Here is a 24,564-nt window from a genome sequence, read left to right as displayed (position 1 = left end):
TTATACAGGGTTAAGTGTTTTAAGGATAAAATACATTGTAGGGTGTTACGGTAATTTAATCCATTTACAGTGTAAATCATCTATATAGAGGATCATTGATCACATTAGGATTATAACAATGGATAACTAATGACGTGTCTATATCGTGGAACATATAGAGCGTTCTATATGACTGAGAGTGCAATTCCAAGTTCTAAGAGTGGATTCAATAAGGAATTAATAAGTTAGGGAATTTACTTGGTAAATTCGGTTCGACTTATTGGAAGCTCGGTTATATAGACCCATGGTCCCCATACTATTTGAGACCATATTGCTTGTAAGACTCAGTTAATTGATTTTAATTAATGAATTATAATTCTAAAGTTAGACTATGTCTACTTTATGAATTTTCACTAAGCAAGGGCGAAATTATAAAGAAAAGAGATTCTAGGTTTATTTATTAATTAAGATATTTTATATGTCTAAATTAATAAATATATTGAATGGCAATATTATTTAATAATTATTTTTAAGTTATTAAATAATTAGATTTGACATTTATGTGGTTGAATGAGAAAATTGGCAATTTTGGAGAATGGGAAACTAGGAATGATAAAATAGGAAAGTTGCAAAAGTGAGAGGCTTGTTCATGGCCGGCCACTTTGTTTCCTTTTCTCATTTTATTTTTCATTTTTAAATGCAAAGTAATTCAACCTTAACCCTATGTGGTATTCTATAAATAGAAGGTAAAGGCTTCAGATTTGACAGACACACATTACTGTATTATTTTCTTTCACTCAAACACTCTAAAGCCGCCACTCCCTCTCTCTCTTTCTTCTCTGTTTTTCGAAATACCCTTGAGTGATAGAGTAGTGCTCACACACATCAAGTGGTACCTCAATCATAGTATGTAAGACTATGGAAAATCAGCATCAAAGAAGGAGAGAAAGAGATCCAGATTCAGATCTTGATAATGCTCTGCTACAGAAAGGAATCAAGGGCTAGAGATCTGAATGGAAGGAGTCATTATATTCCGCTGCACCCAATGTAAGGTTTTCTTAAACTCTTATGTGTTTATTTCATTGTTTTAGAATTCATATTAGGATGTTAATAAAACATACTTGGTAGTAAATCTAGATCCTGGTAAAATATTTCCAACATATAGTACTCTTGAGATCGAACCTACCCATATCAGGATTAAGGTCATTTGATCTAGGATCAACAGGTGATATTGAATTGAATAGATATTACGGTAAATTTTAATATATCTAATCAAAGTTCAATATCGGTCCCTTCCGATGTATACTCCATACATCCGATACTGGTAAACTTTGCCAATGTCCTGGAAATGACATAACACTTTTCCAAGGTGTAAGAATACCTATCGCTGATTATACCATGTCAGTCTAAATCCAGTGTTCTGACAAATCAGGGAATAAACTTTTGAACATATAATTAAGATTATATTCCACTGTGCTGACAACACTATAATCTTTAACAAACTCATATGTTCTGGAATTAAAAAGAATTCATACATTATATACATATAATCATGAAATAAATCATGTGAACCATGCAACATAAAATGTTATTTCTGATCTTTATTAATAAGTAAATTTGATTATATTGAAATGAGTTTTATTTAGGGTACAAAATCCAACATAAGTGATATAGAGATCATGGTCCATCTCTAAGTATTATAGAGATCATGTGGAGTTATGAATATAATCTTGAGTTCAATAGATATAAAAGATCGTTGAACTGGATAATCAGATCAAAAGATCTTTCTATTAAACAAAATCTTAATAATTGTTTTAGAATTAACAATTATTCATAAACATAGAAAAGAAATTCTAAGTGTTTATGTAGTATTAACTCTTTGAAGAGTTGAAAATACTATAGAATTTGTGTCAATAATAAAAACACATACACATACAATCATTAAAACATATAAATATAATTGGTACTTGCATACACAAGATAAAGTAAATGAAGCTCAATTCATAAATGCAATTTATTTCCAAAATAGAGAACATTATTATAAAATTCTCTAAAATTAAAGGAATTGTCTCCAACAATATGAAAAATAGGGAATAAAATCCCAAACTAATAATTGAAATCCAAATTGTTCTGAAACTAAAACAATTAATTCAAAAATAGTAAAAAAAAATTTGAGCTTCATCTTCATCTTGGACTAATTACACCCTTTTGTCCAACCATCCGATTCAACTCACTAAGATAGCATTCGAGTTCAAGCAGCTGGAGCTGTAATAAGAAGAAAAACAAATAAACATGGTTAGTAGGTCCAGAATTAATAATCCAAGTGGATAATAATTCACTAAAACACATCAGCCTTAGAAACATGCTATTCTTCAACTTCTTCTTGTTCTTGGGTTTGGAAGTAGAGGCAAAGTTTGCCTCAGCCTTAGTCGCCCCATTACCATTTCCAGAATTATGAGCTTTAGGCCCATTCTGTAATGTCCAGTTTAAAATAGTATTTAATTTTTTTGTTTGGATATTAATTGTGCGAGGATAATTATCTCATTTATTTGTGTTGTTAGTGAGTTGATATTATTGCTTAGAGTAGTTGTACCAATTTTCTAAAGAAAGTTAAAGTTGTATTAACTACGAAAGTAAAATATTATGATATTTTCATAAGTAGGTAATGGTTTAACTTATATACAAGTCCATTAGGAACATTGTATAAGTGGTATTAAATAATATTATTATTTGATTAATGTTAGAAAAATCGTAAGTTTAGAGAAATTCGCAGGTTTAGAAACTGTTTTACTAAAATGACCATATCTAGAGTTTTAAAACTCCGATTGAGGTGATTCCAGTGGCGTTGGAAAGATAATTCAAAGATATATAAATTTTATAGAAATAGCTATATTATAATTCGTAATTTTTCTAGGTCAAAACTAACCCCTAAAGTTACGAGATTGAGAGCTTACAATTTAAACTTAAAAGTAAGATATTTATTTATTTAATAATTTATCATATTATTATTGCTATTATGTTAATATTATTATTATTATTCATAAAACTAAACCTAATAAGAGTCAGAATAGTATAGGTTTCATTAACCCTAAAATTATATCGTTCTATTCTTCCCACCTATCTGAGCAAGACTAACCCTAAAAGTTTTCAAGTCATCGCTAAATCTATAGCACTCTTCACTCTCATCTTTGATCACCATCATCTCATGTCTATTAATCCAAGAAGCTTGAAGTATTTGAGGTAAGAAACTCTACATTTACTCATTTATTGATCACAATAGGAGAATATTCGTAGGTGTCCTTTTCTTATTTTTTCAGAATGAAACATGTCTCAGTAAAACTGTCATATCTCTTAAAATACTCATCCGATTCTCACAATCTTAGTGCCTATAGAAAGCTTATTCAATTTCTCATAATTCTTATGAAGAAAGGTTTTACTGAATCAAAATTTATCTATGTCAAAAATTAGTATTTCTATGCTATTTATTGTAAATCGTTTTTTTTTTCATGTTTTCTATATAAGTTGTCTCAGTAAAATCCAAATATCTCTCTGAATAATGATCCGATTCTAGCGATCTTAGTACCGTTCAAAAGATAATTCAATTTTCTAAATTTTTTATGAAAAAACTATTCACCAATTACTGATTATTCTAAGTCGAAATTATTGTTTTATTTCTGTAGTCCGAAATCCATTTGCTTAAGGATTTCTAAAAAACTGTTTCGGTAAAATATTTATATCTCTTACGTTATAACTCCGATTTTAAAGATTTTAGTGTCATTAGAAAGAGAATTCGATTTTCTAAAACTTTTATGAAGATAATATCATCTGATTTGGAATATTTTAATAGCAAAACTTTGTATTTCCGATGTCTACTGTGATTCGTTACTCCATATTCCTTCTCGTAAATAGTTTCAGTAAAACTATCATAACTCCCTCAGTTTTAATCCATTTTTAGTGATCTTTATATCATTGGAAATATAATTGAATTTCCTATAATTTTTATGAAGGAAACTTTCATCGAATTAGTGTAGTTTTTGGTCCAAAAAATAGTATTCTTTCTGCTGTACTGTAAGAGTGCGAATTTTAATGTTAGGGCCTTGACCCATGTGTTATTATAGGTAGTAGTGACGAGATAACAAGTTTAAGCAGCGGAATTTGAGGTAAGAAAATTAGATAGTTTTGTATGTGTTTATCTGCATAAATTTAAATTTTTTATTTATTGAAATATGATTTATGACTTGTTATTATGAATATGTATATGGTACTGAGAATGTGTGGTATGGACACAATATGAGTTTACGAATTGATACATAGATTATGGTTGTATGACTTGTATATGTTGTATGTTGTATTTGTATGTTTCAGGTTGTATGTTGTATGATGTATTTGTATGTTGTATGTTGTATGTTGTCTGCTAACGTCTCAGGTAAAGTGGGGGACCATGGTGGGGTATGATATGGGATAAGGCTGTTGAATGTAGAGATACCCTACCCTGCATTTTACTGAGTCGTGTATGAGATTGTTATGGTGGGTATGATACAGTGATGTTACTGTTAAATATAGAGATACCCTATCCTATAACAATGGTAGGGCTGCATAGGCCCATGTTATTATATGGGCAGATTAGGCCCAGGATATTGTAGGGTTAGGCTAGGCCTGGGTTATGTATGTTATGGCTATGATATGCCAATGTTATGGTAATGACATTATTATTTATAGTATTGATATGATTATGTTATGAGTATGATATTGGAGTTATAATCTCTGGATATATGTATGGTGTGAACAATTAGTATGGACCTATATGATAAAGGTTTTTATGTGTACAGTTATTTGGCTATAGTTATAAAATAAGGTGTATGATATTGCTAAAACTTAATAAATACATTAATGATATGTGTGATATTATATGGTATTGTATGATAAGCATTTCCTTATTGGGCTTTTAGCTCACCCCCTTACTTTCCCCCTACAGGCAATAGACAGGGAACATTGAATGTAAGTTTGATGAGTTGGGTCAGTTCTGGTATGTACACTGTGAGGGGCTATGGACGAGCAAACGGTCTAGAACGCCGGTGGAGCCTTGGTTTTGTTTTTTCCATATAGTAAAGTAATCTGAGCTCAGTTGAATGTTACAAATTTTTTTTTTTTGCACTCAACTACTTATTTTGTTTTTAATATGAATGATCATTCACTTTTTTGTATATTTATTGTAAAACCCATTGTGTATTTCCAAACAGCTTTGAATCTTTTTAATTAATGCATCAAAATTAGTATTTTGTAAAATAAGGCAAAATATTGGGGCGTTACAGTTGGTATCAGAGCCGATCGTTCCTTAGCCTGAAGGATACTCACAATATACATACAGAAGACTAAAAAGATCCCTCTCACTATAACGTAAGTGTTAGTTTTAATATGCTTAGTATTGCTATTAATAGTTTTATATGTGATACATAGATTTTTGTTAAAATATGTTTCCTAGAATTAGAGCCTCATCTATAGTGGGTGCTTAGAGAAATTAAGAGTATATTACCCCTTATGATTGATTACACCTTTTACGAAGAAGATGAATAGGTTTTATATTTCTTTATTGCCTTGAATTGAATCTAGGAAGGACAGTGTTCCTTTCTTGAAAATTTAGAATAAATTATATTAGGAATTCATAAGATTTTGTTAGATAAATAGAATATTACTAGTTAAGCTTGACAACATTAAGTTTAGATATGTTCATGGAATCTTTTCTCTCTATAATTGAACTCTTTTGTTTCTTTTAAATCAACCTTTCTTGTAAGAGCTCACACATGCAACTAGAAGATCAATTAGAATCTTTGTGAAAGGAACAACCAGTAGAGGTGGGGGCTAATGATGTGTGTTCCGCTGACCCATAAATGGTTGATGTTCTAGAGAACCCAATAGTAGTTAAGGCTAACGATCTAATAGAGGCATTGGAAGGAATGTGAGCATGACTAAGACGATTTGTTGAAGAGTTTCCACAGGCTCAGCACAATAGATCACCAACACTAGTAGTGAAACTTAAAGCACATAATGAAATGTACCAATAGCCAACTAAGTATCGATGCATAGAATTGCACCTGTCTACAAATGGTTAAAGATGAAGTCTCCACACCTAGTTATGAAAGGAAGCCTAACCTATAAGAGTAAGGAATGATTTAAGATAGTGGATGCTATACTAGACTAGATAGGGTATTTTATGAAACTCACTTATTAAGAAAGATGAAAGAATAGACCTATAAGGAGCAAGTACTGTCTTGATGGATATTCTATGGATACACACCCCTAAGTTAGATGGTAAGAAGTATGAATATTGTATATGAAGACTTTAGAGAAAAGTCTATCATACAAATTAGTCCAAAGAGGACTATGCCATCACGTAGAAAGGAGTGTAGCGTACGAACATAATCTAGAATAAGAAGTTAGAAAGAGACCTGATATAATTTTTTTAAAGTAATGACTTATGAAAGTATCTTCAACACCAAGGGATAAGTAGAGCATCAACAAATATTAGATTACCGAAGGAACATTGTAAGCTTCAAACTCAAGGTCAGCTACTTTGTGAGGAGATAATAAAGTAAAATGTGCATGGTTTCGATAAAGACAATTTCAAATGAGGAAGAAAAAGAAGATTTAGACATGACTAACAATTTGGGTACAACATGAATGAGAGGCAACACAGAGGACAACTATACAGAACAATTCAAACTGGACAACTTAGAGATCATGGATACAGCTTCGTAAAGGATGAAAAAAAAATAAACAACTATAGAAAGTAGATCATAAATTCAAGACTTCAGGAAGAGGGGAAATTAATATTCAAGGGTGACATCCCTAGATTCTAAATACCCATCGATACAACAACGGTGTAGATCATAACTCAAGGAGAAGAGGTTAGGAAAGCCTCACTCAAAGGCAAGAGACAAGTGAGACACAACTAGGACTAAAGTGATACATCTAGAAGAATTTCATGGAACGACAAGGACCATACGAGTTTTTGGTGAAGTGTTGGGATTATGAAATGATCAAGCAACATAAAAGGCAGAGAGTATGCAAATGATACTACAATCCACTCATGATTTGCTTTGTGGACAATAGTATGAGTATGTTTAAGTGAATAGAAGTAAATAATAAAATAAAAAAAAAAACTTACAAAAGTGTTAATTTTGGTCAAGAGAGGTGGCATTTTTATGCTATATAGTGTTAGAGGAAAGAATGACATCAGATCTACCAAAAGTTAAAGTTGTCAAGAGCTAAGAATTCAGACAAATATTTGAAACTTTCTCGACCTAGATGGCTAGTAATGGAGCAATATCCTAGAGGAACATACTAAGATGGAATAAGACAATAGCCATTGTTTAGAAAATAACTAAAGTTTATCTAATTGGAAGTGAGGAACTTATAAGGAAAGAGAAAGGGATGTATATATTGATAACATGATTGCATTCAGATATGGAATGAAGATGCTTAAGTGAAGTATGGAATTATTTTTAAAGGTAGTTTAGGAAGTACGAGTCAAAGGGCCCTAACTAAATAATTATAAAAAGTGAGTCTCTAGTAGCAAATCAGATACAAGTGGGGTGTAGGAGGTATAATAACGATGAACAGAGTAAGGTCTATTCGGCATGATTTCTCAATCATGTATATAGTATCCTTACCCCAACAACTTGGTTGATTGATATATTATGAGATTACATGATTAACCTATGGTTAAATAGTAATTGGGCTACCTAACCTATGTTAGGGTTGAACTCGTTTTAAAGAGTTACTAATGCACTTACGATCTTTTAGCATATGTAAGGTATGATCTTACTTAACTAAAAGTAGATGGTCTGTACTCGAATGTAAGTTGGTTTTAGATTTTGGAGGTCCTGACAGTGCAATTAAGAAGTTGGGATTTATTTTGTGAACTATAGAGGTCTACAATATGTAAGACATAAATATGGTTAGAAAAATATATGGTATTATAAATATGAAAGTGATGTGATACCCAGAAGGTTAGTATAATAGAAGAAACAATCATTGAATAGAATTACACAAATCTATCAGCATTGCAGATTTAGACTTCATCACTATAGCAATGTAACACCACCTGATGAAATGTGGAGGAAAGTAGGACAAATGGCTGATACTACTGGAAGGATTCCTCTTTGGATAATAGGTACTGTAGTTGGTGTTCTGGTGATCAGTTTACTCAGTATTTTCTTTTATGGTTCATATTCTGGATTAGGGTCATCCCTTAGTTAATATTTAGTTAATAAATAATAAAATGAAATATAAATGCTTATGGGCGATATCTAATGAAACTGTCGCTGGAAATGAGATCTCATTCAAAGAGAAAGATACCAAATATTTGGAGTATCATTTTGTATTATATGGATGATCCGATCCACAAGGACCATGATTGGGAATTGCTTGATCGTCTTTCTTCGGGGAAGAGACAAAACATAATCAACTTGAATTCGGCACAGCTATTGAAATCTTAGTGAAAGACTGAATTTGTTATCTCATGTTTGCCTAGATAATAAAAGTTAATGTGGAAAACTAGATAATCTCATAATCAAGTCAACTTGGTTGAAAGGAGTAATGGAGGACCAAGCACCATAGGAGATATTAGCGAAGAAAATACAATAGAGTGATACAAGAAAGAGACTACAAAAGAAACCAACAGCGGTTACCTAGAAAAAATGGGAAGGCGTGACAAGTGTAATAAATACATGGATAAAGGATATCAAGAAGTGAATGTTAGACAAAAAAAGTGGTCGAAATGGATCATTAAAATATTTATATATAGAAAACCTTTTAAAGAGCTTACATGGTTATTTCCAAGTGTCATGGAACAAGTGTCTATCGATGAGTGAGTAACATCTATGAAATTGAAAGAATGACACTGTAGCCTTACATGTAAAGACCGCTTAGTTTAATTTGGATATTAGTAGTTAATTATGTTTAATTACGAAAATTATTTATAGATATTAAAATAATTATTTATACTGTTATTATTGAATTCTGAAATGCATTTTATGTCATATAGTAAATTTCATAATTTTGCATTTTCGGTGCCCGGCAACATGGAACTCGGTGTTTGGCTCAGTAAAATCACAATTTAGTATTTCAGTACAGTGCGACGGTTATTTAGACATTGGGAATGTCGGGAGTGGTCGGTAATTTAGAATTTCCCAAAATACCCCTTTAGTGCCCTTTATGTTATTTTAGCATGGAGGGGCAAATTGGTCATTTTGCCCCATTTATGATTTGTCCTTTAGTGGACTTAGTGTAATGTGTTATGTGATTATGTGGCATCTTGTTGGCTGAAATAAGGATTTATTATATGCATTTACTCTTTATTTTATTCAAAGTTAGAAAAAAAGGAAAAATCAAAGGAAAAGAAACAAAACCAATTTTCTCTTTCTCTCTCTCTATTCGGCCCTCTTTGAGCAGCAAGAAGCTGGCCATTTCTCTTGGTTTTTCAAGAATTTTCAATCAATCTAAGTGTAGTTCAAGTTGTTTGTAAGATCCTTGAACTTGTCTTGTTATTTTCTTGAGTTTTTGAAGAAAATGGTTAGGTTGCATGCTTAGTTTTGGTTTATTGTTGCTGCTGTGTTTATGGTTTGTTTCTAGAGGTTTAAAGATGTTGGATTGAGTGGAATGAATCTGATTTTAATGCATGTTTGGTTGATTTTAAGCTAGTTTAGAATTTTGACTCAAAACTATGATTTTTGATAAAATGTGGAAATAGTTGCTGTGATTGTTAATGGTGCTTGAGTTTGTTTTATGAGGTTATATTATGCTTGTTTGAGTAGATTCAAGCAAGGTTTGATGCATGTTTTTTAGATTTAACCAAGTTTGAGTTTTGAACTCAAAGCTTGGAGCTTTAATGGTTATTTTTGATTTTGTGCATGAAGCTTTGTTTTATCACTTGAAGAATGTTTATTGGGGTCTAATTAGCAGGTCTGGAAAGTTTGGTTGAGTTTGGAAACGTTTTGGTTGGAGATTTTATATTTGTTGGTTTTCTGGGTAAAACCGGCTAACCGGTTTTACACTGCTTGTAAAACCGGTTACCCGGATTTTGCAGTAGGGTGTGAAACCGATTTTTCTCAACTTGTCGTTTCGTGCTAGTTTCGGGTTTTCAGGCAATTTATTCTCTGCTAGTTTGGGGTATTTTTGTATTAAGTTGCAGTAGGTTAAGTTTGGTTTTAAAACCTTTGTCCCGGTTGTGATTTAGCGTGTCACTTATCGGTGTTGTGATTGTTACGGTTTAGGAGCCTGTAAACCGCCGTGCAATTCGTTCCACTCAGGTTGACCGGCACACCTGAATTCGGAATCGAGGTAAGATTAGTATAACAGTATGCATATGTATTACATGTTTAGCGTGCATGTTAGGAAGCCTGTTAGATTACATCAGATATGTATGTTGGCTTCGTACCATCCGACTGTGTCACATCGGTACAGGCTAGAGTATGTGTTGGAAATTTATTTTACGAGGATCTTAGATCTACTCACAAGTATGGTTATTAACACCCTAAATATGAACTTTTCTAAAACGATGAAATAAACACATATAAAGTTTAGGAAACTTTACATTGGGTGCAGCGGAATTAAATGACTCCTTCCGTTCAGATATCTAGCCCTTGATTCCTTTCTGTAGCAGAGCATTATCAATATCTGAACCTGGATCTCTTTCTCTGAATCTTTGATGCTGAAACTCCTTCTTGCTGAAAGTCTTTCTTCACGATCTTCCTCACTATGATTGAGGTATCACTTGCTGTGTGTGGGCACTACTCATACAATAAGGATTTCGAAATATTGAAGAAGAAAAGAAGAGAGAGAGTGGTCAGCCAGATAGGGAGAGAGAAGGCTTAGTTTTTTCTGAATCAGAAGTGTTAGAAGAAAAGTGTAATTTTCCTAAAGCCTTCACTATCTATTTATAGCATTCCACTAGGGTTAGGTTTGAATTATTTGGCATTAAAATAATGAAAATATCAGAGGGAAAAACCCTACAAAAGTGGCCGGCCCTACATAGTGGATTTGGGCCTCACTTTTGCAATTTTGCAGTTTTATCTTTTCTGCATCTGATTTTCTCAAAAACGCCAATTTTCTAATTCAACCATTTAAATGCCAATTCTAACTATTTAATAACTATAAATAATTATTAAATAATATTGTCATTTATCATATTTATTAATTGAACCATACAAAGTATCATAATTAACAAATATGCCCCTAATAACTCTTTCTTTACAATTTCGCCCTTAGTGCAAAATTCACAAATAGACATAGTCTAATTTGAGAATTATAATTGATTAATCAAAACCAATTACATGAGTCTTACAAGCAATATTATCTCAACTAGTGCGGGGACCATGGGTCTATATAACCGAGCTTCCAATAAGTAGATCAAGAATTTAGCACTAAAATTCACTAACTTATTAATTCTTCGTTGAATCCACGCATAGAACTTAGAATTGCACTCTCAGTATATAGAATGCTCTATATGTTCCACCATATAGACACATCATTAGTTATCCATTGTTATAATCCTAATGTGATCAATGATCCTCTATATGAATGATCTACACTGTAAAGGGATTAAATTACCGTTACACCCTACAATGTATTTACTCCCTTAAACACTTGACCACGTATAAATTATATTTCAGCTTATCTAAAATGAGTACTCCACCATTTATGTTCGTTTGGTCAAGCTCGAAGGAGATCATCCTTTGCTTACTATTCGCCAGATAGAAGCTATAGATTCCATGTTTATGATAGCGCTCCCACTCAATTGCACTACCGTGTTCCCAAAATGTACGTATCACCCTGACCTAAAAGTAGGCTTAACTAACAAATCAAAGAACACGAATAGCCTTTCAAGATTGAGCCTAATCATAACAGGATTAAGATCATTTGATCTAGGATCAACTAGGCGATATTGACTTGAATAGATATTACGGTAAGTTTAATAAATCTAAGTCAAAGTTCAATATCGGTCCCTTCCGATGCATACTCCATGCATCCAACCTGAGCTTTACTTTAACCAATGCTCTCGAAAGAACATAGCACTTCTCCAAATGCAAGTAAACTCTGTTGTAGATTATCATATCAGTAAAACCCTATGTCTGATAAATCTAGGAAACTTTATTCACATAGTCATGTTTACTTTCTAATGTGTTGACGGCACAATAAACAGGATCAAGTATGCGAAAAGGGTTTCAGATGAATTTATACATTATGTACATATAATCATGAAATAAATCATGTGAACCATGCAACATTAAATGTTATTTCTGATCTATATTAATAAGTAAATCCGATTATATTGAAATGAGTTTTATTTAGGGCATAAAACCCAACAAACTCCCACTTGCACTAATATAAAACAAAAGGTGCGTTTCAAATAATCTCAACACCTCGATATACAAATCAAGTGTAGTAGTAGTAAACTCCTCGTAATAGGATCTGAAAGGTTGAATTAACCACAACCTTTTCTCCACCATTACTCTTCCTTTAATCACAAAATCATTGATAATGTGAAATTCCTCTCTATATGTCTACTCTCTTGGGATACTGGATTCTATATCTTTGGCAACTACTTTTGGTTAATCAGGAAATTAACACTAGTAGTTTAAGGCAATTTGGAATGGTGCCAAAGATGTATAGAATTTTCCTTAGACTGAATAAGTACCTTTCCTGCAGCTTTAACATTCAGTCTCTCTCTGGTAGACCTAGAGACTTCAGATAGGTTTTTACACTTCTCCAAAATCACTATTCCACCCCTAGAGTAACCACCATCTTATCAGAAAGATTTACTAGCACAAAGGCAAATTTCGAAATCTGATATGGTGTAGTCTAAGAGTTTTAAACATACCCTTATAGACTAACATATAGTTCCTCTTCTTAATCTTAGGATTTACTTGATTGTCTTCCAATGTTCTTCTCCTGGATTAATCTGATACCTACTCATTACTCCCACTCAACAGCAGGTGTCTGGTCTAAGGCATACAAAAGCATATCTAAGACCTCTCGCTGTTGATATAAGAAATTCTTTCATGGCTTTATCTTTTCTAGAATAGTTGAAACTTTTCCTTGGATAAATAAAATCCATGTTTAAGAAGTTGTGAAGCTTCTATAGATTGCCATTAGAAAGAAAATGCTTCAGCATCTCACTAAAGTAAGTTGCTTGCATTAGAGTAAATAATAACCAGGTATACCACAAGCCATAGGTTTAGATAAACTCAAACCTATAATACTAGGAACAGGAAGTTTTGTTAAGTCTATTGAATGGACTTATAAACGAAAATTTCCTTTTATGTCCTTGTAATAGAAAACTTTAGGTTATTCCATGTGAAAGGATTAAACCATAGTTCTTTTGGCTTTCTTCTTAGTTTCTTATCTTGACAATCCATTACTTGTTTAAACTCACAATGGATTTTAATCACTAGTGTCTCCCAAGTCATGAGAAGGTGAGTTCCTAGAAACTCTCCCACTATGACAAGGTACCGTGAATTATGTCGAAGAAAACTAAATGGTATTGATCTCTTCGGTTGTGACAAGACAACAGAGGCAGTGGGATCATTATATGTTATATAAGATGATAGAACACTTTTGGAATCAATAAATAAATATCTCCTTTATTTGCTACTTGTTTTCAGACTTAGTCATTATCTTAGAAAAGTAGTATTTGTTTGAACAAACACTTTCTTATCTATTGACAATGGGATGGTCCACCCCTAATCACTCAGAATAGCTAACAAACCATGGTTAACAGTTCTACCTTTTCTTAAGATTTTGATTAGGTCAACCATGAATCTAGTAATGATTTACATTAAGTATACAACCATTACATCATTCTGAAATTGTATTACCATAGAAGGAATTAGGCAACGACTAGTAACTAATCATCAATATGCAACTCGAAATTTCTGGGGAGGTAAGTTTGGATATAATTCAAAAATCAATTTAATGATCTTTGAACTGCATATCTACTAACTATTTTTCCACCCCTATCAGTTCGCAAGATCTTTAACCACTTACCTTAATGGTTTTAACCATTGCTAGAAATTAATGAAATTTTTTAAACATTTCAAATTTCTTGCTAAAAGGTATAATCTAGAGTTATCGTTTTAAGAATACAACGAAAAACTCATATCCACCCCTGAATGTACATCCATCTACGAATGAGATGAATTACTTTCAGTGGATATAGGCATATTAACTCTTTGCAGAGATTGATCTTGTCAAATCCACTATGAACAAGATACAAATGCCATAGATTAAAAAAAATGTGGTAGTGTCTTTTGATGACTTAGGTATAGTTACATTAACGAGTTCATAGAATACTGCAAGTGGATCCTGGTCACAGAATACCTAACTCATATTCCATACAGTTTGAATCCATTAATAAAAGATGGATATTTAACACTTGGAAAGTGTAACTGTATTGCTTCCTGGAATTAGTAAAACTATCTTGGACCAGCACTACTACAAACTCTAAGTCAGATTTGCCCATACAAGTAGGAGATTTCTATGATTGAGGATTTATATCAATTGGGAATAGAATTTCGGGATTATAATCATATGCGTCATTTAATTTCTTAAGATAAAATATAGAATGACATGAAATGATTTATAGACCATTCATCCAATGATATGTTTTGAAGCTAATTCGAAATGAATAAGCTAAGAGGAATTAGGATAATTTCGTTTATAAATAAGAATCCAACGATGCTTCGACTAGCGAATGTCAAAGTAATCTTATTTATACAATCTTCTTGTTTCATATCGTAAAAATACTACTCTAAGGTGTCATCAATTGATGAACAGCTAGATGTCGCATATACAATATTTATCTTTCGAGATCTAACACTATTATGTATGTCTAATGGTGAAAATCCATTAGGGATTTATCTCATTAGAAAAACAAACATGTTAGACCAACAATGAAGATTCGAAATTAAACTACGACTTAATAACAGAAAATAACATGGTTCAATATAAATTCATACACAATTCAGAAATTATGAACATATAGCAAGTAGGAACGACAAGTGAAAATACTAAAACTTACAATCCTAAATAATTTCCAAGGTTTTTCAACAAACTGATACAGTGTCCCATTTAGGCGAGAGTCAAAGCATCATCCATTGAATAGAGTTGTCAGCTCATCTAAAATGATAACCATTCTAACAACCTTTTATTCGATCAAGTTTGGAATTCAGCGTTGTCCCGTTTAGGCGAGAGTCAAGGCAATTCTATCTTATGAGCTTCCACCATTATTTCATAATTTGCAAGTCAAGTATGGTCGCCACCATTAGGGTGATCTATACCATACAAAACACTTACAAACTACTTATCATTCGAGATTAAACGGTGCGAAATTGCTAATGAACGTTCTGTTGGGTTTTATGCCCTAAATAAAACTCATTTCAATATAATCAGATTTACTTATTAATATAGATCAGAAATAACATTTAATGTTGCATGGTTCACATGATTTATTTCATGATTATATGTACATAATGTATAAATTCATCTGAAACCCTTTTCACATACTTGATCCTGTTTATTGTGCCGTCAACACATTGGAAAGTAAAGATGACTATGTGAATAAAGTTTCCTAGATTTATCAGACATAGGGTTTTACTAATATGATAATCTACAACAGAGTTTACTTGTATTTGGAGAAGTGCTATGTTCTTTCCAGAGCATCGGTTAAAGTAAAGCTCAGGTTGGATGCATGGAGTATGCATCGGAAGGGACCGATATTGAACTTTGACTTAGATTTATTAAACTTACCGTAATATCTATTCAAGTCAATATCGCCTAGTTGATCCTAGATCAAATGATCTTAATCCTGTTATGATTAGGCTCAATCTTGAAAGGCTATTCGTGTTCTTTGATTTGTTAGTTAAGCCTACTTTTAGGTCAGGGTGATACGTACATTTTGGGAACACGGTAGTGCAATTGAGTGGGAGCGCTATCATAAACATGGAATCTATAGCTTCTGTCTGGAGAATAGTAAGCAAAGGATGATCTCCTTCGAGCTTGACCAAACGAACATAAATGGTGGAGTACTCATTTCACATAAGCTGAAATATCATTTATGCGGGGTCAAGTGTTTTAAGGAATAAATACATTGTAGGGTGTAACGGTAATTTAATCCTTTTAGAATGTAGATCATTCATATAGAGGATCAGTGATCAAATTAGAATTATAACAATGGATAACTAATGATGTGTCTATATGGTGGAACATATAGAGCATTCTATATACTGAGAGTGCAATTCTAAGTTCTATGCGTGGATTCAATGAAGAATTAATAAGTTAGTGAATTTTAGTAATAAATTCTTGATCTACTTATTGGAAGCTCGGTTATATAGACCCATGGTCCCCGCACTAGTTGAGATAATATTGCTTGTAAGACTCATGTGATTGGTTTTGATTAATCAATTATAATTCTCAATTTAGACTATGTCTATTTGTGAATTTTTCGCTAAGTAAGGGCGAAATTGGAAAGAAAGAGTTTTAGGGGCATATTTGTTAATTATGATACTTTGTATGGTTCAATTAATAAATATGAAAAATGACAATATTATTTAATAATTATTTATAGTTATTAAATAGTTAGAATTGGCATTTAAATGGTTGAATTAGAAAAATTGGCGTTTTTGAGAAAATCAGATGCAGAAAAGATAAAACTGCAAAATTGCAAAAAGTGAGGCCCAAATCCATTATGTAGGGCCGGCCACTTTTGTAGGGTTTTTCCCTCTGATATTTTCATGCCAAATAATTCAAACCTAACCCTAGTGGAATGCTATAAATAGATAGTGAAGGCTTCAGGAAAATTACACTTTTCTTCTGACACTTCTGATTCAGAAAAAACTGAGCCTTCTCTCTACCTATCTGGCCCACCACTCCCTCTCTCTTTCTTCCCTCTCAAATTTCGAAATCCTTAGTGTACGAGTAGTGCCCACACACAGCAAGTGATTCCTCAACCATAGTGAGGAAGATCATGAAGAAAGACATTCAGCAAAAGGAGTTTCAACATCAAAGATTCAGAGAAAAAGATCCAGGTTCAGATATTGATAATGCTCTGCTACAGAAAGGAATCAAGGGCTAGATATCTGAACGGAAGGAGTCATTATATTCCGCTGCACCCAATGTAAGGTTTCCTAAACTCTATATGTGTTTATTTCATCGTTTTAGAAAGTTCATATTCAGGGTGTTAATCAACATACTTGTGAGTAGATCTAAGATCCTGGTAAAATAAATTCCAACAACTGGCCTCAGAGCCATAGTAATTGATTTACTTGCAAGAAATTTGGACTTTAAAACGATTGTTTGTTTGTTTTTGGATGGTATCATGTGTTGGAAATTATTTTACCAGGATCTTAGATCTACTCACAAGTATGTTTATTAACACCCTAAATATGAACTTTCTAAAACGATGAAATAAACACATATAAAGTTTAGGAAACCTTACATTGGCTGCAGCGGAATATAATGACTCCTTCCGTTCAGATATCTAGCCCTTGATTCCTTTCTGTAGCAGAGCATTATCAATATCTGAACCTGGATCTCTTTCTCTGAATCTTTGATGCTGAAACTCCTTTTGTTGAATGTCTTTCTTCACGATCTTCCTCACTATGATTGAGGTATCACTTGCAGTGTGTGGGCACTACTCATACACTAAGGATTTCGAAATTCAAGAAGGAAGAGAAAGAAGAAGTGGCAGCTAAAGATAGGGAGAGGGAAAGGCTCAGGTTTTTCTCTGAAGGAAAAATAGAAAATTTAAGTGTAATTTTCCTGAAGCCTTCACTATCTATTTATAGCATTCCACTAGAGTTAGGTTTGAATTATTTGGCATTAAAATAATGAAAATATCAGAGGTAAATTCGTATAAAAGTGGCTGGCCCTATACTAGTGGATTTGGGCCTCACTTTTTGCAATTTTGCAGTTTTATCTTTCTGCATCTGATTTTCTCAAAAACGCCAATTTTCTAATTCAACCATTTAAATGCCAATTCTAACTATTTAATAACTATAAATAATTATTAAATAATATTGTCATTTATCATATTTATTAATTGAACCATACAAAGTATCATAATTAACAAATATGCCCCTAAAACTCTTTCTTTACAATTTCGCCCTTACTTAGTGAAAAATTCACAAAAAGACATAGTCTAATTTGAGAATTATAATTGATTAATCAAAACCAATTACATGAGTCTTACAAGCAATATTATCTCAACTAGTGGGGGGACCATGGGTCTATATAACCGAGCTTCCAATAAGTAGATCAAGAATTTATTACTAAAATTCACTAACTTATTAATTCTTCGTTGAATCCACGCATAGAACTTAGAATTGCACTCTCAGTATATAGAATGCTCTATATGTTCCACCATATAGACACATCATTAGTTATCCATTGTTATAATCCTAATTTGATCAATGATCCTCTATATGAATGATCTACACAGTAAAGAGATTAAATTACCGTAACACCCTACTATGTATTTTATCCTTAAAACACTTGACCCCGTATAAATGATATTTCAGCTTATGTGAAATGAGATCTCCACCATTTATTTTCATTTGGTCAAGCTCGAAGGAGATCATCCTTTGCTTACTATTCGCCAGACAGAAGCTATAGATTCCATGTTTATGCTAGCGCTCCCACTCAATTGCACTACCGTGTTCCCAAAATGTGCGTATCACCCTGACCTAAAAGTAGGCTTAACTAACAAATCAAAGAACACGAATAGCCTTTCAAGATTGAGCCTAATCATAACAGGATTAAGATCATTTGATCTAGGATCAACTAGGCGATATTGACTTGAATAGATATTACGGTAAGTTTAATAAATCTAAGTCAAAGTTCAATGTCGGTCCCTTCCGATGCATACTCCATGCATCCCACCTGAGCTTTACTTTAACCAATGTTCTGGAAAGAACATAGTATTTCTCCAAATACAAGTAAACTCTTGTTGTAGATTATCATATCAGTAAAACCCTGTGTCTGATAAATCTAGGAAACTTTATTCACATAGTCATGTTTACTTTCTAATGTGTTGACGGCACAATAAACAGGATCAAGTATGTGAAAAGGGTTTCAGATGAATTTATACATCATGAAATAAATCATGTGAACCATGCAACATTAAATGTTATTTCTGATCTATATTAATAAGTAAATCTGATTATATTGAAATGAGTTTTATTTAGGGCATAAAACCCAACAAACTCCCACTTGCACTAATATAAAACAAAAAGTGCGTTTCAAATAATCTCAACACCTTGATATACAAATCAAGTGTAGTAGTAGTAAACTCCTCGTAATAGGATCTGAAAGGTTGAATTAACCACAACCTTTTCTCCACTATTACTCTTCCTTTAATCACAAAATCATTGATAATGTGAAATTCCTCTCTATATGTCTACTCTCTTGGGATACTGGATTCTATATCTTTGGCAACTACTTTTGGTTAATCAGGAAATTAACACTAGTAGTTTAAGGCAATTTGGAATGATGCCAAAAATGTATAGAACTTTCCTTAGACTGAATAAGTACCTTTCCTGCAACCTTAACATTCAGTCCCTCTCTGGTAGACCTACAGACTTCAGATAGGTTTTTACACTTCTCCAAAATCACTATTCCACCCCCAGAGTAACCACCATCTTATCAGAAATATTTACTAGCACATAGGCAAATTTCGAAATCTGATGTGGTGTAGTCTAAGAGTTTTAAACACACTCTTATAGACTAACATATAGTTCCTCTTCTTAATCTTAGGATTTACTTGATTGTCTTCCAATGTTCTTCTCCTGGATTAATCTGATACCTACTCATTACTCCCACTCAACAGCAGGTGTCTGGTCTAAGGCATACAAAAGCATATCTAAGACCTCTCACTGTTGATATAAGAAATTCTTTCATGGCTTTATCTTTTCTGGAATAGTTAAGACTTTTCCTTAGATAAATAAAATCTATACCTAAGAAGTTGTGAAGCTTCTATAGATTGCCATTAGAAAGAAAATGCTTCAGCATCTTACTAAAGTAAGTTGCTTGCATTAGAGTAAGTAATTACCAGGTATACCACAAGCCATAGGTTTAGATAAACTCAAACTTATAATACTAGGAACAGGAAGTTTGTTAAGTCCATAGAATAGACTTATTAACTAAAATTTCCTTTTATGTCCTTGTAATAGAAAACTTTAGGTTATTCCATGTGAATGGATTAAACCACAGTTCTATTGGCTTTCTTCTTAGTTTCTTATCTTGACAATCCATTACTTGTTTAAACTCACAATGGATTTTAATCACTAGTGTCTCCCAAGTCATAAAAAGGTGAGTTCCTAGAAACTCTCCCACTACGACAAGGCACCGTGAATGATGTCTAAGAAAACTAAATGGTATTGATCTCTTCGGTTGTGACAAGACAACAGGGGCAGTGGGATAATCATATGTTATATAAGATGATAGAACACTTTTGGAATCAAGAATTAAATATCTCCTTTATTTGCTACTTGTTCTTCAGACTTAGTCATTTTCTTAGAAAAGTAGTATTTGTTTGAACAAACACGTTCTTATCTATTGACAATGGGATGGTCCACCCCTAATCACTTAGAATAGCTAACAAACCATGGTTAACAGTTCTAGCTTTTCTTAAGATTTTGATTAGGTCATCCATGAATCTAGTAATGATTTACATTAAGTACCCAACCATTACATCATTCTGAAATTGTATTACCATAGAAGGATTTAGGCAACGACTAGTAACTAATCATCAATATGCAACTCGAAATTTCTGGGGAGGTAAGTTTGGATATAATTCAAAAATCAATTTAATGATCTTTGAACTGCATATCTACTAACTATTTCTCCACCCCTATCAGTTCGCAAGATCTTTAACCACTTACCTTAATGGTTTTAACCATTGCTAGAAATTAATGAAATTTTTCAAACATTTCAAATTTTTTTGCTAAAAGGTATAATCTAGAGTGACCGTTTTAAGAATACAACGAAAAACTCATATCCACCCCTGAATGTACATCCATTTGCGAATGAGATGAACTACTTTCAGTGGATATAGGCATATTAACTCTTTGCAGAGATTGATCTTGTCAAATCCACTATGAACAAGATACAAATGCCATAGATTAAAAAAAATGTGGTAGTGTCTATGATGACATAGGTTTAGTTACATCAAAGAGTTCTTAGAATACTGCAAGTGGATCCTGGTCACAGAATACCTAACTCATATTCCATACAGTTTTAATCCATTAATAGAAGATGGATATTAAACACTTGAGAAAGTGTAACTGTATTGTATTCTGGAAATAGAAATATAAGAAAATTTCTATTTGGAATTTAAAATTAAAGTCAAAGACTTAAATTTATACCAAAAATAATGAGTAATTCTATCTTGGACCAGCACTACTAATACAAACTCTAAGTCAAATTTGCCCATACAAGTAGGAGATTTCTAAGATTGAGGTTTTATATCAATTGGGAATAGAATTTCGGGATTATAATCATATGCGTCATTTAATTTCTTAAGAGAAAATATAGAATGACATGAAATGATTTATAGACCATTCATCCAATGATATGTTTTGAAGCTAATTCGAAATGGATAAGCTAAGAGGAATTAGGATAATTTCGTTTATAAATAAGAATCCAACGATGTTTCGATTAGCGAAAGACAAAGTAATCTTATTTATGTAATCTTCTTGTTTCATATTGTAAAAATACTAGTCTAAGGTCTCATCAATTGATGAACAGCTAGATGTTGCATATACAATATTTATCTTTCGAGATCTTACACTATTATGTATGTCTAATGGTGAAAATCCATTAGGGATTTATCTCATTAGAAAAACAAACATGTTAGACCAACAATGAAGATTCGAAATTAAACTACAACTTAATAACAGAAAATAACATGGTTCAATATAAATTCATACTAATTCAAAAATTATAAACATATAGCAAGTAGGAATGACTAGTGAAAATACTAAAACATACAATCCTAAATAATTTGCAAGGTTTTCAACAAACTGATACAGTGTCCCGGTAGGCGAGAGTCAAAGCATCATTTATTGAATAGAGTTGTCAGCTCATCTAAAATAGAAACCATTCTAGCAACCTTTTATTCGATCAAAATAAGAATCCAACGTTGTCCCGGTAGGCGAGAGTCAATGTTATTCTCATTTTATGAGCTTCCACCATTGTTTCATGTTTTATGAGTTTATCTCTAAGTAGTCACCGTAGGGGAGAGTCTAAATAGAGACGAAAACTCACAAAACACTTATCAAATGAAATCTTACGGTGTTAAATGCGTTCAACGAATAACCATCCATAGGGGGACGAAGTCTAGCGTCTCGAGGTTATATTGAAAACATTTAACTTTTGTAAGACCAACAATGGAGATCGAATATCTTAATAATAATCAAGCTCATTATTTAAAGTGAGTTGTATTTTCTTTGATTCTCTTTATTTAATCTATTTATTTTAAATATATATTTATTTAAAATTTCCAATTTAGAATGAAAAATTCTAAATATAAGTTTTGATTTAATATTTATAAATTTTACTTAGATGGATATGAAAATAACATGAATTATTTCCATCTTAGTAATAATTTCCAATAAATATTTAGAAAAATATTCAATTTAAGTTGTTACAAAATTAATTTAAATTAATTTACAACTCAAATATTATTTTCTATAAATATATATATATTGCATTTCAAAAAATTAAAGTATTTAAGAATACAATTTTCGAAAAATGCATGTTAAAATAAAAAAAAATAAATCCTGGAAAAATTATTCTAATTTAATGTTGGCCCAAAATTAATTAATAAAATTAATTTACAACAAAAAATATAATTTTCCTATTTAATTAAATATATATAAGAAAAATTTCAAATATTTAAGTATGATGATGAAAATCAACTTAAATATTAATTTTCTATTTAATTAAATATACTAGAAAAATACTTCAAGCAAAAATATCATCTATCTAGATTTTCCTTTGACTAATTAAATCAATTTATAATAATATACTTTAATTCAATTTATTTTAAATTAATCAATAAATGAAAAAATCATTGATTTCAGTTGATCCAAGAATTAATTAAAATAAATAATTAATTTACAACTTAATCTATTTTTCAAGATAAAATTCGAAATTCTAGCATTTAAGAAATGCAATTTCGAAAATTGATTAATAAAATAAAAAGGATATATTTTCAAAATTATTTAAATTTAGTTGAAAAAATAAATTTCAACTAAAAATAATTTTCTATTTAATTAAATGTCATGAAAAAGAAATATTTAAGTATGATGATGAAAATCAACTTAGATATTTAATTTTCAAATTAATTAAATGTATTAAATTCAAGAAATAAATAATTAAGTGTAGAGAAGGCTTAATTATTAATCTCTAGTTTAATACTAGGAAAAATATACTTAAAATAAATTGTACCAAAATTAATTAATAAATAATTAATTTCACAATGTATAATATTTCCTATTTAATATTAGAAATAATAAGTAGTCTAGAAATAACTATCTAGAAAATATCTTATTTGACTAAGTATCTTTTCCACAAAATTTGAAAAAAATATCTAATTTAAGTTGTACTAGAAAAAATCTAGAACTTAACTATTTTTTAAATTTAAATTTAATTAAATATCAAAACTTAAGTTTAAACCACTTAATTTGAAAATATTCCATTTTAAGTTAATATTCGAAAAGATATTAACTTAAAAAATATCTAAAGAATCTTAATAACCAATGCCTAAAATTCCTCAACTTAATTTTGAAATTTGAAATTCAAAACATATTCAGATTTAAGTTGGTTAGTTGTAGATAACTAAATATCAACTTAAATAAGAATATTTAATGAAAATTTAAAATTAAGTTCCTGAAATAATCTAGATGGTTATAATTCTATATTTAATTAAATACAAGAAAATACATGTATTTTAGCTTAGAATAAAGAATTCTTTAAACTATAATTTTCTTAAATTAATTTCAAAATAAATGAAATTGATTATGTTGCTAATCAATTTTATTAGGTTAAACTAGTGTAATTAACCTAGTACAGTTGTTCAAATCAGGCAAATGGGCCTTCACAATTGGGGTGGTTCATGTGAGGTGGTGCTGGGTTCAGTATGTCGTACCCACTTCTATGGCTCCCAACTCTCACACAAGGCCCAAAAGAGAGGAATTTAACCTTAATAAGAACAACTGTTATTAATTGAATAAGCCCAATAACTAAATGGGCCTAAATAAATTCTATCAAGAACTATGATAATTTATTTTAGCAACAACAACCTATATGTATCTATAATCAAATTAAACACATAGGCTCACACAGGCACACTTTGGATGGGTCCTATCATGTTGCTAGGTCATACACAGATGAAAGAAGATTGTAAATATACCTATTACAAATTATTAACTTGACCAAGGGAGCCATCAGACCATTAGATCTTGCAAAAAGTAACCATGGCTATTTGCAATCAAGTAATAATAGGTTTTGAAAACTTACAAACAAGTT

This window comes from Cannabis sativa, chromosome 5 (assembly GCF_029168945.1).
Source record: "Cannabis sativa cultivar Pink pepper isolate KNU-18-1 chromosome 5, ASM2916894v1, whole genome shotgun sequence".
Lineage (NCBI taxonomy): Eukaryota > Viridiplantae > Streptophyta > Magnoliopsida > Rosales > Cannabaceae > Cannabis > Cannabis sativa.
This window is presented reverse-complemented; position numbering follows the sequence as displayed.